Source organism: Gymnoscopelus braueri (assembly GCF_963280865.1).
Source record: "Gymnoscopelus braueri genome assembly, chromosome: 10".
Lineage (NCBI taxonomy): Eukaryota > Metazoa > Chordata > Actinopteri > Myctophiformes > Myctophidae > Gymnoscopelus > Gymnoscopelus braueri.
Window position 1 is genome coordinate 39927531 of NC_137611.1, and position 16017 is coordinate 39943547.

Here is a 16017-nt window from a genome sequence, read left to right on the forward strand (position 1 = left end):
TGCATCTCGTCGCGTTTGCCGCCAAAATCACACTGAGGTGGAATTTCAATTAGCTGAATGAAAATGCAAAAAATATGAATAGAACTAATTCCTTTGAGGATGCACCTCAGCTTCAATGGCCTTGTGGTTAATAGTGTCCAGTCTGTCCACTCTGAGACCGGCAGATTTGAGTTCAATCCCTGGCCGAGGCCGAGTCATACCAGAGACTGTAAAAATGGCACCCAATGCCTCCCTGCTTGGCAGTCAGCATTAAGGGTTGGATTGATGCTTAGGGGTTGGGAGGTACGGTGCATGTATTTGTTACTGTGGAGTAAGAAGGTTATTACAAACTGTAAAGGGATTTTCTTTATTTCATATCGGGGTAGCGGTGGCCTAAAGGTCAGACTCCTCGAACCGTTAAAGACCCAAAACGGGTCGCAGCACCGGGCACCACCAAGGGTTAATCCGCTGAAATGTCCTTGAGCAAGGCACTGAACCCCCAACTGCTCCAGTGGAGCTGCTCAGTGGCCAAATAGCATAAGACAGTGGTTGTACTGGTCAGCTCCCAGGTTTCAATGCGTGTGTGCGTGTGTGTCTATGTGCAGGGCGTTGCTGAAAATGAACACTTGAGCTCAGCTAACTACCCTGGGTAAATAACGAACAAAAAAAAGAAATATAATATAGTCATGACTCTTTACTGAGAGCATGGGGCATTGTAATCCAAAGTTAACTGTTCAAACTGATCAAAAAAGCTGTGGTACATCGATGCGACGCGTTGTGAGCTTGTAGATCTGCTATTTTCAAACATTTTAGTACTTTTACTTTTGGTACTTTAAGTACATTTTAATACCAATACTTTTGTACTTTTACTCAAGTAAATTTTGAATTCCGGACTTTTACTTGTAACAGAGTACTTCTACACTGCAGTATTGATACTTTTAATTAAGTAACACATTTGAGTACTTTTTCCCCCACTGGGTACATACAGCTTTAAGCATTGTCTGGCAGCCGTCCACTAACATTATGGTGTTTGCGCTGCGCAATCAATGGTATACGATCACCAATTTAAAAACTACAAGTATCATTAGTGTCCATCCATTTGGGCCGGGGGATGATGCAGCTCTGCTCAGTCTGCACTTTATTTCTCAGAGAGGGATGGGAATTTACTTTTTTTTAATCTGTTTATTTTTTCCCTTTCATCTTTGAAGTAATGTCTTCCACTGGGTTGTGCATTTTTTCAAATGACAGATCCGTTTGTAAAAGTAAACAAAACCAAATCAAAGTGGTGGGAAAAACAACAACGCGTCAACCACAACTGCGGAAAACAACAATTTCCCATCATATATTATTAAAACATTGCACTGTTAAATTATGCGCAGACCAAACAAGTCAAACAAGTGGGGGTTGACTTCCTGAGTTCCCGTCATACAGTCTATCATTGGTTCTTAAAGTGGGGTCCGGGGACCCCCAGGGGTCCTTGGGGACGTGGTTCCGGGGGGTCCCCAGCAAAATGTGTTAATATAGCATCACAATCATTTTAACCACTTTATCCATATTTTATAAGTTGGCTATTTTGAAAAATCTCGAAAATGTCTGGACATTTTTGAATAATTTGCCTTTAAAAAAAAAACACAAAATCTCCTCTTCTGGGAGTTCCCAGGCACAAAACATTTTCAGATAGGGGGGTCCGTGGCCAAATACATATCAATTTGGGGGGTCCTTCACATGAAAAAAGATTCATTTGAGAACCACTGCAGTAGTATACTCACCGTCGCGGTGATGAGCGGGCCGTGGAGCGTGGCGTAGAGCAGGGCCTCGTTGACGTGGCCCCGGACCCCCAGCAGGGCCAGCTCCAGGCTGTGGTGGCCCGCCACGGCGTGGGTCAGCTGCTCCAGCAGGCCGGCCCACCGGCGCCAGGGCTGGTCCAGCTCGGCCACGCTGGCCAGACAGCCGCGCACCACGTTGAGGCAGTAGCCCACGCACGGCTTGATGAGCGTCAGCCCCCGGCAGTGCGAGCAGTACACCATCTTCACCAGGCCCCGCACGCACTCGCGGCTCAGGCTCACGTGCTCCGTGGCGTTCATGGCCTCCAGGCCTCGCTCCAGCGCCAGGCTTAGCTGCCGGCCCGCGCCCAGCGCGCCGGCCAGCTCGCGGGCCATGGCGGCCGGGTGCTGCCCGAACGGGTTGACGTCCTGCCGCGTCATGCGCAGGCAGTCGCCCATGTTGTCACCGCCGCCGCCCCCTCCTGCGATCTCGCCGGCCTCTGCGCCCGGGTTGATGAGGCGCGTGTACGCCAGCGGGAAGAGGTCGTCGAAGAAGCGGTGCACGGCCGCCTCCACGGAGACGTTGGCGCCCCGCAGGTGCTGCGACAGCGAGGAGAAGAGCTGGTTGACGTGGGGGAGGGCGCGGCGGGACAGAGGGGAGTACGTGACCTCCAGCAGGGAGCTCAGGTGTCCCTGAGAGAAGGAGAGGAGATACTGGAACGTATCTGTGAGGAGGGAGAGACAGAGAGAGACAGAGACAGAGACAGAGAGAGAGACAGAGACAGAGAGAGAGACAGACATAAATTACGCTGTCTGATCTGGGTCAGTAAGGAGTACACAGTAAAATCCTCAGTGTTGACGTAACTATTGATCGTGCGGACATTGACCCATATAGACCCACTTTGAGAACCCCTGCCGTATGGGTCTAAGAATTCAATTAGCATTGTATTGAACACCGTAAACCATGACCTATGATGTAGATCTCCTTCAAAATGAAATCCTGCGTGGCAGCCAACACTGTACTAGATGGGGAATCCAACCCCTCCTAGAATGAGTAGGGGGAATACCAACCAGAGGCTTCAGTTTCACCACCGCAGTCCTAGGACTGCACCTAGCGAATGACAATCTCGACATCAAACAAAAATTTGAAATGGATTATGACGGGTTCCCACCCTATCAGTATGCTACTCGGACAGCACTTAACACATTGTGTGCCAAAAACGGTCCGGACCGTTTTTGAAAAGCCATAAACGGTTAGAACCGTTTAGCAATTTTTTACTTTTTTTTTTCCAACAAGGGGCGCCCTAGCGCAACTTTGGAATCACCCACGGTGCCTCTAAAATGGAAGGGACAGATGTGGATGGGGCCAAAAAAACGGTCTTCCGTCCACTCCCATTCTATCTCCTTGATAAAAACCTCCGGATCTCCTTAACTTTTTACAGTGGTGAAAACAAGCCATTTTCGGTGCGCGATCACTCCGCAATGGCGGCTCGCGTGAGAGATGTTATTGTTCCAGGCGTTAGACGGAACCATCGACCATCGTACACGCATCCTTTGTTTACATCCGCGTCCTCGTCGTGGCCACTACAGCTCTAAACATGTCAGCGTAAAGAATGCCAGCACTAGATGTACCCTGTTTTAATAAAACTCTGGCACTTAATGTGTTAAGTCAACAGTGTGGCCATTGTATGCCTTGTTTTCCACTGCCGTCAATTAGCGTCGTAGAAATGGCTGTGGTCGGTAAACTGCCGCCTCCGTACTGCAGGAACCTACTGTAGAAGGGCCTAGGCTTGCCTTTACAGCTACTTCTTTAAAAAAAAGTATATCATGGAAAAGTTATTTTTATTCCATAATATAATTTTAAAAGTGAAACCTTCATGAATTCTAGATTCATTGTGCATAAAGTGAAATATTTCTGATGAGTGTGAGTGATACATAATCGTGGTGATTATGGCATATAGCTCTAAATAAGTACTATTGCCTCGGCCCAGGAGAGATTGGAGTCATTGAATGAAGTCATCATCCTCATAGGAGTGTCTTAAGGAGGGATTGCCACTGGCTGCCTACTAGACAGACAGAGGTGTGTGTGTGTGTGTGTGTGTGTGTGTGTGTGTGTGTGTGTGTGTGTGTGTGTGTGTGTGTGTGTGTGTGTGTGTGTGTGTGTGTGTGTGTGTGTGTGTGTGTGTGTGTGCTCTTGACTAAAACAGGAAGTTGACATGAGCTCCAGTGCAGTCTGTCTGACTGTGCATTCACTGTCGTGACCGATATAGAACACATTCTATATAGGCTGTCGTCTGGCACGCAACATGCCATTCTACACACACTCACACAAACACACGCGCACACACAGACATACACACACACACTCACACACACACTCACACAAACACACGCGCACGCACAGACATACACACACACACACACACACACACACACACACGTAAACACTTAAACATGCACACATAGTATAGCTCTCCAGTCAAAGTGATGATCAGGTATGCTTTTCAATCCCAGCCAAGACTCATAATAAGGCAGACAGACAGACAGACAGACAGACAGACAGACAGACAGACAGACAGACATAGAGAGGCGGGTGAGGGGTGGGGATGGCAAGTAGTTGGGCTGTCACAATTATTACATAATCGTTGTTGAACATTTTTCATATATTTTCAAACATTTTTTAAAAATAGAGGAAATCACAGACCTATCAGCTATTTCCACTATTTAATGTTATTTTTTCTAAAGTATAAAGTTATGAAATAAGTCATTTCTTTGAATAGGCTATGTATAGGTTATTTGTCATATCTGCCCTGTGCAACTTCAAAGCCTAAAAGCCAAACAGAAATGAAATTTGTATTCATATGTTCCAATGACAAAAACAATTACATCGCAATTATTTGAGTGACAATTGATCGTAAAAGTAAAATGTGTAATGGTGAAAGCCAGGCCCTAGTGTTAAGGAGATACGTTGAGAGAGGCAGAGAAGGAGCGAGAGGAGGTTGGAAAGGTAATGAGAGTGCTGAGATACACACTGCATCCTATTAGGACTCTGCTCCCAGGGAGCGCACAGGGAGCAATTAGGGCTTGTGTGTGTGTCTCAGAGACACCTCAACAGGACGCCTGGAGGAGTCATGGGCAGTGGTGGAAAAAGTACTCAAATTCTTTACTTAAGTAAAAAGTACCAATACTGCAATATGGAAATACTCGGTTACAAGTAAAAGTATATATAACGCCTTTCAGAAACCCAAGGACGCTTTACGATACAAAAAAATAAACAAACGATTTGCCAAAAGCCTGAGTAAACAAGTGTCTCTTCAGTGCCAACTTGAAAGAGTCCAATGTTGGCGTCTGGCGAATCTCCACGGGGAGAGAGTTAGAGGGCAGGGGCTACCACACTGTAAGCTCTATCACGAGAAATAGCTGATCTACAAGCTTACACCTTTTTAGCATTTGAAAATGTATGAACACTTTTCAACATGGAAACGATTAGACCATATTCACACGGCGGCCATTTCGGAATTTAACATTGAAAGTACCACCCCGTTGCCGTGGCAACCGGGGTGGCACTTCATTTGATTGCCAGAGTTATTTCAGATTTTTTACAGTTTATTGCCAGAGATTTTTCATTGAAAAAAAAAAAAGTACTCAGGAGCTGAGATACAAAATTTTAAAGTTTTAAGTTAACAAGGAAGTGGATAGGAGTCTAGATCTTTGACTAATCATATCTCCTTGGTCTTTGGGTCAAATTAAATTTTTTTTTTTTTTTTAATCTTTTTTTTTTAAACTTTTTTTTTCTTAAAAACTTGATCTTGGCAATCAAGTGATGGATTTTAAAAACGAGTAGAAACGAGTTAACTCGTTCTTGGCAATCAATGTGTTAATAGCAACATGGCCGCCGTGTGAATATGGTCTATTGCAGAGATGGGAAGTAACGGAGTACAAGTACTTCGTTACTGTAACAAAGTAGTTTTTTCAAGTATCTGTACTTTACTGAGTACTTATTTTTCAGACTACTTTTTACTTTTATCCGTTACATTTTAACACAAGTATCTGTACTTTCTACTGAGTACATTTTCAAAACAGGCTTGTTACTTTATTTGTAATGTTTAATGCACGAAGATCAAAGAAACATAACCTACTCTTGCGTACCAGCGCACCAGACCAGCGTACATAGCTCTGTGTGTAACGTTACTACAAATGAGTATAATACTTCCTGTAAGTAGACAAGAAAATAAAACTAAGGAGACCAATTATTACTAGTAGCTCTTATTTTGAAGTCCTTAGAGGAAGTTCCTTTTTGTTGATCACGAGCTGTTAAGACTCAGCTGTGTGTGTGTGTGTGTGTGTGTGTGTGTGTGTGTGTGTGTGTGTGTGTGTGTGTGTGTGTGTGTGTGTGTGTGTGTGTGTGTGTGTGTGTGTGTGTGTGTGTGTGTGTGTGTGTGTGTGTGTGTGTGTGTGCGTGCACCGGTGAGACGAATTAATATAAACAACAACAACACGTGGATTGTTATACTGTGGAAGTGCGTTAGCCTTGGATCAACATGGTCAACATAGCCATCGCTCATAATCTTTTAACAAGTAAGAAGCGCGAACGCAGCTCGAAACTGTCCTCTTTTCAACTTGCCATCCGGCCTACACACTGTAGTGCACTCTGGCGCACTCTGGTGGCTGCACACAGGCAGTGCAGGCAGTGCACACAGTGCACACAGACAGAGCCACACACAGACAGAGCCTCACACACACACAACCCGAGCACGGTTTCATAGTAAGCTCCACTTTCTTAGTAAGCTCCTTCCGCGTTCGCAACAAGGCTAGAAGTGCCTTAAACTCTTTGAACCTCTGCAGCATCATTAGGTAAGTTCATCTTAATACAACCAAACAGAAAGTGGCGATTGACAAATCAAGCACATAACGTGCGAACGGCATAATGTCAGCCTGAGCATCGCAAAAGCTGTGTGTGTGTGTGTGTGTGTGTGTGTGTGTGTGTGTGTGTGTGTGTGTGTGTGTGTGTGTGTGTGTGTGTGTGTGTGTGTGTGTGTGTGTGTGTGTGTGTGTGTGTGTGTGTGTGTGTGTGTGTGTGTGCGCGAGCGTGCGTTTACTTTTGAAGTAGGCTTGTCTAGGCTCACTTGCTGTGTTTGAATGAAGTACAGTACAGTTGTTAATGCCATCTTTTGCTGTGTCTGTCTGTCTGTCTGTCTGTCTGTCTGTAGTGTGGTACTATATGGACATCTGGGCACCTCAATGTAAAATTGGCTATTTTGTTCAAACTGTAAAAAAGATAATTGGGGGAAATGGTCTAAAACAGGGGTCTTCAACGTTTTTCAGGCCAAGGACCCCTTAGCTGAGAGAGAGATGAAGCAGGGACCCCCTTAGCTGAGAGAGAGATGATGCAGGGACCCCTTAGCTGAGAGAGAGATGAAGCAGGGACCCCTTAGCTGAGAGACAGATGAAGCAGGGACCCCTTAGCTGAGAGACAGATGAAGCAGGGACCCCTTAGCTGAGAGACAGATGAAGCAGGGACCCCCACTACATATTGTATGAAATTGTGTTAAAGATTAAACTCGATTTCATCTGTCATCAGTGTTGTGTAAATGATTTTCTTTTGTTAATTTCAGACATTTAACCACTTAAAACTTCAATAGGCTACTTAGTACTTGATTTGCTCCTTTCCCCCCCTACACCAAACCTCTGCCGAAAATAGCCCATCTACAAGCTCACAACGCCTTGCAGCGAGAGGCGTTGTGAGCTTGTAGATCGGCTATTTTCGGCTAATGTTCCCCTGAAAATAGGGATGCTATAGGGTTCAAGTGGTTAATGTAAAAAAAAAACATCCTATCACACAAAGATTTGGCGGACCCCCTATAGTAGCTCTGAGGATCCCCTAGGGGTCCCGGACCCCCTGTTGAAGACCCCTGGTCAAAAGTAAAGTCTATATGATTAGAACATGCTTAAACATTCGACAATTAAGGTCTAATATTTCTACAATTGCTACAAATTGCTACAAAACCTGTATATCCAGTCATTTTGGGGCATAAACTAGAAGTTGAAGGATAAATTAAGTCTGATAACCGTGCATGTTCACATCATGTATACTTTACTTTACTTAAGACCATTTTTCAAATATAAAATGTTTTAATATTTTCAGCCTGAGCATCGCAGGCTGAAAAGTTGGGCCTGTTTTAAGACGTGTGTTTGGTGGGGATCTTTTAAGTTTAATGCACAGAAACATCCGCTAAAAATACTTTTACTTTTACTCAGAAAGTAAATTTCAGAGCCTGTACTTTTTTACTTTTACTCGAGTAATTATTTGAATGAGTTATTCTACTTTTACCAAAGTAGTTTTTTACACAAGTAATTGTACTTCTACTCGAGTACAGAATGTCAGTACTTTTCCCATCTCTGGTCTTCATTCAGTTCCAGGCTGCTAATACACCCTCTTTCTTTCCCTATCCAGGCAGACAGAGTCTCTTCTTACCTAACGATCACGAGGTGTTTTAATCATATGAGCATCCTTCATCCCGCATCAGCATCGTGTCCTAATATGTCCTGTTCTGTCTCCTTCCCATAGTTATTTCAATCAGAGACCATTAGTGTCCAGTAACTGGTCAGTGTGACCCATAAGGATATCATATGTGTCATCATGTTGCATTACTCTTAACACATTCCATGCCAGAGTTTAATCTCATAATGTACTCACCAGTGCCAGCGTTTTATTGTTGTTTTTTTGTTTTTTTCATGTCGCCACAAACCTCGCTAAATAAGTTAAAAGTGCGCGTTCATTTGGTTCTAAACACACAGCGGATCTGTGAGAAACGGCCAGCGAAAACAGTTTCCAAATGCGAGCCGCCATCTTGAAGATACAGCCGATCAACGCTAAACAGTGATCAGCGAGGAGAAAAACAACAACCGAGAAAATCGAGTTTTAAACAGGATCCCAGACAGGAAGCGGATACGATCGAAAAAAACGGAACCCGAATAATTCTGTTTCCGACCGGAAACCGGAAACGGAAATGGATCAACAAAATTCGGAAAGTGCACCTGGGGCAATTTCAATGGGAATCGGCGGTTCGCGTAGATCTACGCGACTGGCATGCAATGTGTTAATATAGCAGTTCAAGCAGACAGTGATGAAGCAATCTACTAACTAGTCTATAGTCTGTCTGACCACTAAACATATGTCTGAGTATTTACTGAAAGACATACACACAATGTATAATATGAAGTCCATATTTCAACTTGTTTATGTTTAGTTTTTCTCGTGAATTTAATGACCTACATCACTTTCTTCTTTTATCGAAATGTCGATAAACGAGTGGATCTGATAATCAGTTTGCAGGCTTTATTTTTGTTTTTTATCATTGATCTGCCATTTTGTCCGGCGCCTCGACACAGAAGAGGATGTGCGTTCATCTCCCTTATGCAACCAATCACGGCACAGTGTTCAATGAAACGTATTTTCAAAAACATTTCAAATGCAGCAGCTACAGTAGCTGGCTAGGCTTTGACTAATTTGGTTGCCAGTAGGAGTTATTCACACGCCTTGACGGTCGAAGCGGACGGGAGGAAACGACATGACATCCTGTTTATTTTTCTCTTCATGTTCAGAGCTTCTGAAGTCCAGACTGTTACGCAGAAACATTTAAACATCGTAGGGAGACAACACATCTGTCTTGAGAGACAAACGAAAACCTAAACCAACCAAAGGATTATGTACTGTAGTCCCTATCCAGCCTGCACGTTCAAATCAGTGGTTCTCAAAGTGGGGTCCGGGGACCCCCAGGGGTACCAGGGAGGGACCCCAGAATTTTTTTTTAACATAGCGTCACAATCATTTTAACCACTTTAACCATATTTTATACTTAGGCTATATTGAAAAATAGCAGATATACAACCTGCCGTGCCGCGCTGCGAGCTTGTAGATCTGCTATTTCTGAAAAATCGTGAAAATGTGTGCAAATCTTTGAATATTGTTTTTTACATAAACATTTTAAACGCTAGTGTTTGCTTCTGGGGGTCCCTGGCACAAAATAGCCAAATACATAATCCTTTTGGGGGTCCTTGACGTGAAAGGGTTAGAGGATTACTGTGGTCCCTGTCCATCCAGCCTGCAAGTTCAAACCTCTACCATAACATGATGCATGAGCCTTGACCTGTCCTGTACCCTCTGTCATCTCCTTCTGCTCCCTCTCTCTCTCTCCCTCTCTCTCTCCCTCCCTCTCTCTCTCTTCTCCCTCTCCTCATTCTCTTGTCTCTGTTCATCACTCTCTCTCCCCCCCCTTTCCCTCCTGCTCTCCTGGTCTCACAACTCCCTCTCCATTCCCCATCTCTCCCGAGTGTGTGTGTGTGTGTGTGTGTGTGTGTGTGTGTGTGTGTGTGTGTGTGTGTGTGTGTGTGTGTGTGTGTGTGTGTGTGTGTGTGTGTGTGTGTGTGTGTGTGTGCGTGCGTGCGTGCGTGCGTGCGTGCGTGCGTGCGTGCGTGCGTGCGTGCGTGCGTGCGTGCGTGTGTGCGTGTGCGTGCGTGCATGCGTGTGTGTGTGTGCGCCGGACACAGTGCACTCCTCTGGGCTGTGATGTCAGCCCCAAAGCATGCCAGGACATGGAGGAACAGCAGCAACTGTAGGGAAACTGAGACAGGAGGAGAGTGCCAACGCAACACACACACACACACACACACGCACACACACACACACGCACGCACACTTGCATACGGATCCCAAATAATGTGATTCATCAGGCACTGTTCGGGACTCTGGGTTCTATATAATCACCTCACTAGAACAAAGCAATTATGTTCATCCATCAGGCATCGGTTCTTTCCCACAGTAAACTCCTGCGTGTAAACTGTGCGTGCGTGTGGCGTGTGTGTGTGTGTGTGTGTGTGTGTGTGTGCGCGTGTGCGTGTGCAGCTCCTCCCAGCCCATGCACAGACAGAGGGACAACAACAGTCACGTCCTGCTCAACAGCTGCACTAACTAATACGAGTGCTGCTCGTAACACCAGGGGAGTCCCCCGACCGGCCAGTAAAGGGCCAGCGCTCATTTGTAACGCGCCACAAAACACCATCATCATAATCTACACGGCACGGCTCCTAGACACACACACACACACACATGCACACACACGCATGCATGCACGCATTTAAGCACGAACGCACACACACAAATGGTTTCTAGTGAGACAGACAAACAGACAGACAGACAGACAGACATACAGAGAGAGAGCAAGAGAGAGAATTAATGGCTTAACAGGGATTATTCCTTTTAAGGTCAAGGGTGACAAATCTGAGACTTGGTCCAAGTAACAGACAGACAGACAGACAGACAGACAGACAGACAGACCAACAGGCTTTCCCATTGACACGCAGAGACACGGGCAGAGATCGATGGAAGGACTAGAGCGAAACGAACGCCGCAGCCCATCACTGTGGGTGAAGTTCAGAGAGTGAACAGAGGGGGAGACTGCAAACATCGAGTATGTTTGTCCAAGGCCTGTTAGTGCAGCTTGCTGTGGAGTTGGTACCAGTTTGAGGCCTGTCCGCTTGCCAGTGTGTGCTTTGCCTGCTTTCCTGCCTGCCAGTCTGAATGCCTGCATGCCTGCCCGTCTGTCTGTCTGTCTGTCTGTCTGTCTGTCTACCCGTCTGTCTGTCTGTCCGTCTGTCTGTCTGTCCGCCAAGCCACAAGGCTCAAAACCACAGGACATTCAGCCACAGAATGTGCCCAGAGGCTTGAGTTACACGGCATCACACGATGTTATTACAAAATCACTACGCTCCCCGGTGCCATGCCATATTATCCTCTCTCTCTCTCTCTCTCTTTCTATCTCCCCCCTCTCTCTTTCTATCTCCCCCCCACATTCTCTGTCTCTCTCTGTATGAATTTTGGACAATTCAGTTCACATCATCAGTGGTTTGGTGGACGTCTCTGATGAACACATTCTGCACACAAGGGAAGGGGACAGGCTTTACATGACAACACAATTGAAATAAAATCTTGATTGAAGGTGGAAAGTTGATGAAAGATATAGCATTCTCACACAATAACGTATACAGGTGCACATCGTCTCTGTCGGGTGGAAAGCTTATGTCCAAAACTGTTACTTTTCAGGATTCAAATTCAAAAATAGAAGTAGCAGATCTACAAGGTCGAAGCGCAGAGCGAAGCGACACGTTTTGAGCTTTTGAGTGACGCTGTAGTACAGGGGTCTTCAACATTTTCAGCCCAAGGACCCCCTCTCTGAGAGAGAGATGAAGCAGGGACCCCCACTATATATTGCATAAACTTGTGTTGCAGATTAAAGCTTTTCATAGATGTTGGTTTCATGTTATTTTCAGACATTTAACCACTTAAACCGTCAATACTAAGTAAACTTTCACTCTGTACCTCTTTTTTCACCCTCTCTTTGCCGGAAATAGCCGATCTACAAGCTCACAACGCCTCGCAGCGCGAGGCGTTGTGAGCTTGTAGATCGGCTATTTCCGGCTAAAGTTCCCCTGAGAATAGGGACGCTAGGGTTCAAGTGGTTATTGTAAAAATAAATATTCTATCACACAAACATTTGACGGACCCCCTGTAGTAACTCTGAGGACCCCCTAGGGGTCCCGGACCCCCTGTTGAAGACCTCTGCTGTAGTATGATCACGTGGGGCGTTAATTTATGAAAAGAACACAAGAAGTTAGAATATGGAGATAAGAGGTTTCTGCCCAACAGCGACGATATGACGTGAACACGTCAAGGCCCCGGGGCTATACAGGCTACAAACCTCCTGGTGACATAGTGGCGATCCATAAGAGCTGTTGTTGGATCGGGTCACAATGAGGCTTTTTTTTATCAAAAGCAGAGTGTTTATAGAGCACAATGATGATATAATATCATTGTTACGCTTCTCGCTAAGGTCGTGACCTTACATTGGGTGTACATTTTACAAAGGGTTTTACGACGGGGCCATTAAACCTTTAAGACATAGTTGTCGAGTGAAATAGTCGCCTCTCTCTCTGCCAGGAGAGTGACAGAGGTGGAGAGAGAGCGAGAGAGAGAGAGAGAGAGAGGCGAAAGTAAAGTGAACAGAAAACGATAAAAAGGAGGGGGAATTAAACAAAAAAAGACGGGCCGACCCCTTCTTCTGAACGGAAAGGGAAAACAACTACTGTACGAGTGGTCTCCACCTTGTGAACATGGCCGTACATCTGGATTCATTTGGCCCCTTGGCCCCCCGAGCGCTTCCCTGTCTCTCCATGGCTGTTGGTTCAAACACACTTCCCTCTCCGGATACGCGGCACTGGGACATGAGACCACCTCTATCCACCTCTCCTCTCCACACCGCTCCCCCTGACAAACTGCAGAGCAGAACGCATCTCTCTCTCTCTCTCTGTCTCTTTCTCCCTCTATCTCCCTATGTATCACCTCCTATACTCAGTGGTGGAAAAATTACTTTTTACTCAAGTAAAAGTATCAATACTGCAACGTAGAAATACTCTGTTACAGGTAAAAGTACGGAATTAAAAATGTACTTGAGTAAAAGTATAAAAGTATTGGTATCACAATGTACTTAAAGTACCACAAGTAGAAAGTACTCATTGTGCAGAATGTCCCATTTCAAAACTTTTCAAATGTATACAAATCTTTTGAAAATAGACGATCTACAAGCTCACAATGCGTCGCGAGCTTGTAGATCGGCTATTTTCAAATGGCCGAAGTGTATATAGGGCTGAAGTGAGTAATGTATGTTTTGTAATAATTCAAATCTACAAAGTAACTAGTAACTGAAGTTTTCAAATAATTATACTGGAGTAAAAGTATAATAATTGCCTCTGAGATGTAGTGGAGGAGAAGTAAAAGTATTGAAAATTGGTAATACTCCAGTAAAGTAAAAAATAACAAAAAATTACTTGAGTAAATGCACTTAGTTACTTAACACCACTGCCTATATTCATACGCTATTCTCAGGCGGATCTGATTTCGGGGGTCTTATGATAAATCAAGGACAATCATTCCTTGTGGGTTCCCTCTGCACTTCTTTTCCAGGGCTGGGAAAACAAGGCGAGAACAGAAAAACAAGAAAACCCAAAGATAACTGGATAAGTCTTAACTGCTGTTGTGTGATTGCATTTGGCGTGATTGGGTTTCCTTGTCTGACCACGGGGGTGTGAGCCATGGGGCTCTGACCACGGTGGCGTTCAGACAGTGCAGACGCATTCGTGGGTGGCGAGCATTTCGCTGTCACAGACCTCGCCACCACAAAGCCTCCTGGGAAACGTAGTTCTGTCTCTTTTGTGCAAAGCGATTATCTTTTGAATTGCCCCCCAAAACACCATCAACTATCACAAAGACAAGTGACTGTAAAACTACAGTACATGAGCCTGTAGAGTTCAGTTGCCTGTTTTGCAGAGCTTTTACAGGCCTTTATGGTCGTATACAGCAGTGGTTCTCAAAGTGGGGTACGGGGACCCCCAGGGGTCCTTGGGGTGGTTCCAGGGGGTCCCCAGCAAAATGTGTTAATATAGCATCACAACTTCATCCATATTTTATACATTGACTATTAACTATTTAAATGTTGATAATTCTTGAAAATTCTTGGACAATCTTTTTAAAGGACAAGTCTGGACTAAAATAACATATAGCCTTTTTTTCCTACTTATATTGATCCCAAATGACTGGCCATGGGGTCTATTTGCAGAATTGCCCCTGTCGTCCAGTTTCCCCAGCAGTCCCCATAGAGCAGAGCCCACCCTTCTTGTGCTATTTGTTGCAGTCAAAAGTGATTGTTTTGTTGTTGTTTAGTTGTCATTACACACGCATCCATGCCTTGTTTGTCCCACACGAGCCGCCGTAGTCTGCTAAACAGATGTTATGCTGTTATGTGTTTTGCCAAGTCCCGGAAAAGACGCGCTCTGATTGGCCAGTACAGTACACTTTGATTGGCAGTTGTGCCGAACGCTCACCCCAAAACATGATTTACGAGACTGCGGCGGCTCGTGGCATGGATGTGTGTGTAATGACGACTAATAACAGATTCATGAAAAAACAAACACTTATGACCGCAACAAATAGCTTAAGTAGCGATATGCTTATGGGCTCTGCTCTATGCTATGAGGGCTGCTGGGGAACCTGGACGACAGGGGCAATTCTGCAAATAGACCCCAAAGCCAGTCATTTGGGATCAATATAAGAAGGGAAAAACGCCTATATGTTATTTTAGTCCGGACTTGTCCTTTATCCCATTAAGACCGGACCGGGAACGCATCTGTGTGTCATTTTTAGATTTCTTTGAGCTATTCAAAAATCGCAGATATACAAGCTCATAGCGCGGCACCGAGTGCCGCGCTATGAGCTTGTAGATCTGCTATTTTTTTTTAATCATGAAAATGTGTGCAAATCTTTGAAGATATATATTTTTAAAGCGAACATTTGTAACTCAAATCTTTGCTTCATGGGAATTCTACAAATGTCTTCTAAATCATAACAGTTTTTTTAAAAAACGTATGTCGCTATATACCAGTGGTTCTCAAACTTGTTCATGTCAAGGACCCCCCAAAATTATATGTATTTGGCTGCGGACCCCTCCATCTCAAAATATGTTGTTCCAGGGACCCCCAGAAGCAAAGATTTGAGTTAAAAATGTTGTTTAAAAAATATATATGTACTCAAAGATTTGCACCAATTTTTTACGATAAAAAAAAAGAATAGCAGATCTACAAGCTCGTATAGCACGGCACCGAGTGCCGCGCCATACGAGCTTGTAGATCTGCAATTTTTTGAAAAATCGTGATTTTTATAGCCCAAAGAAATCTATAAAACGACACAGATGCGTTCCCGGTCTAAAAGGGTTAACACACATCTTCTCTTCTGGGAGTCCCAGAAGAGAAGATGTGTCCTTCAAAAATTAATTCAGACGGGGCTCTGCAGCCAAATACTGTCAATGTGGGGGTCCTTGACATGAAGAGGTTTGAGAACCACTGACTGTCCTACAGGGGTTGCATCAACCATACTCGCAGGCAAGATATTAAAACGCTTGTGACACTCTCTGTGCAGCCGTGGTCTAAACGGAGCTCGCATTTATGACTCTGTAATGCAATGGTTCTCAAAGTGGGGTCCGGGGACCCCCAGGGATCCTTGGGAGGGGGGGGTACCAGGGGGTCCCCAGCAAAATGTGTTAATATAGCGTCACAATTATTTTAACCTTTTATACTTTGGCTATTAAAAAATAGCAGATATACACTCATAGCGCGGCAATGAGCTTGTAGATCTGCTATTTTTGAAAAATCTTGGAAATGTGTGCAA

General features: G+C 44.7%; 1 pseudogene across 1 annotated transcript in view; it reads right to left on the reverse strand.

Moving 5' to 3' along the window:
• The window catches only part of LOC308094215 (glypican-5-like), a 209399-nt pseudogene that overhangs the window by 149310 nt on the left and 44072 nt on the right, over window positions 1-16017 (reverse strand). The window contains exon 3 of the transcript XR_013935108.1: window positions 1749-2467. The product of XR_013935108.1 is annotated as a glypican-5-like (transcript). The remainder of the gene's footprint in view (window positions 1-1748; window positions 2468-16017) is intronic.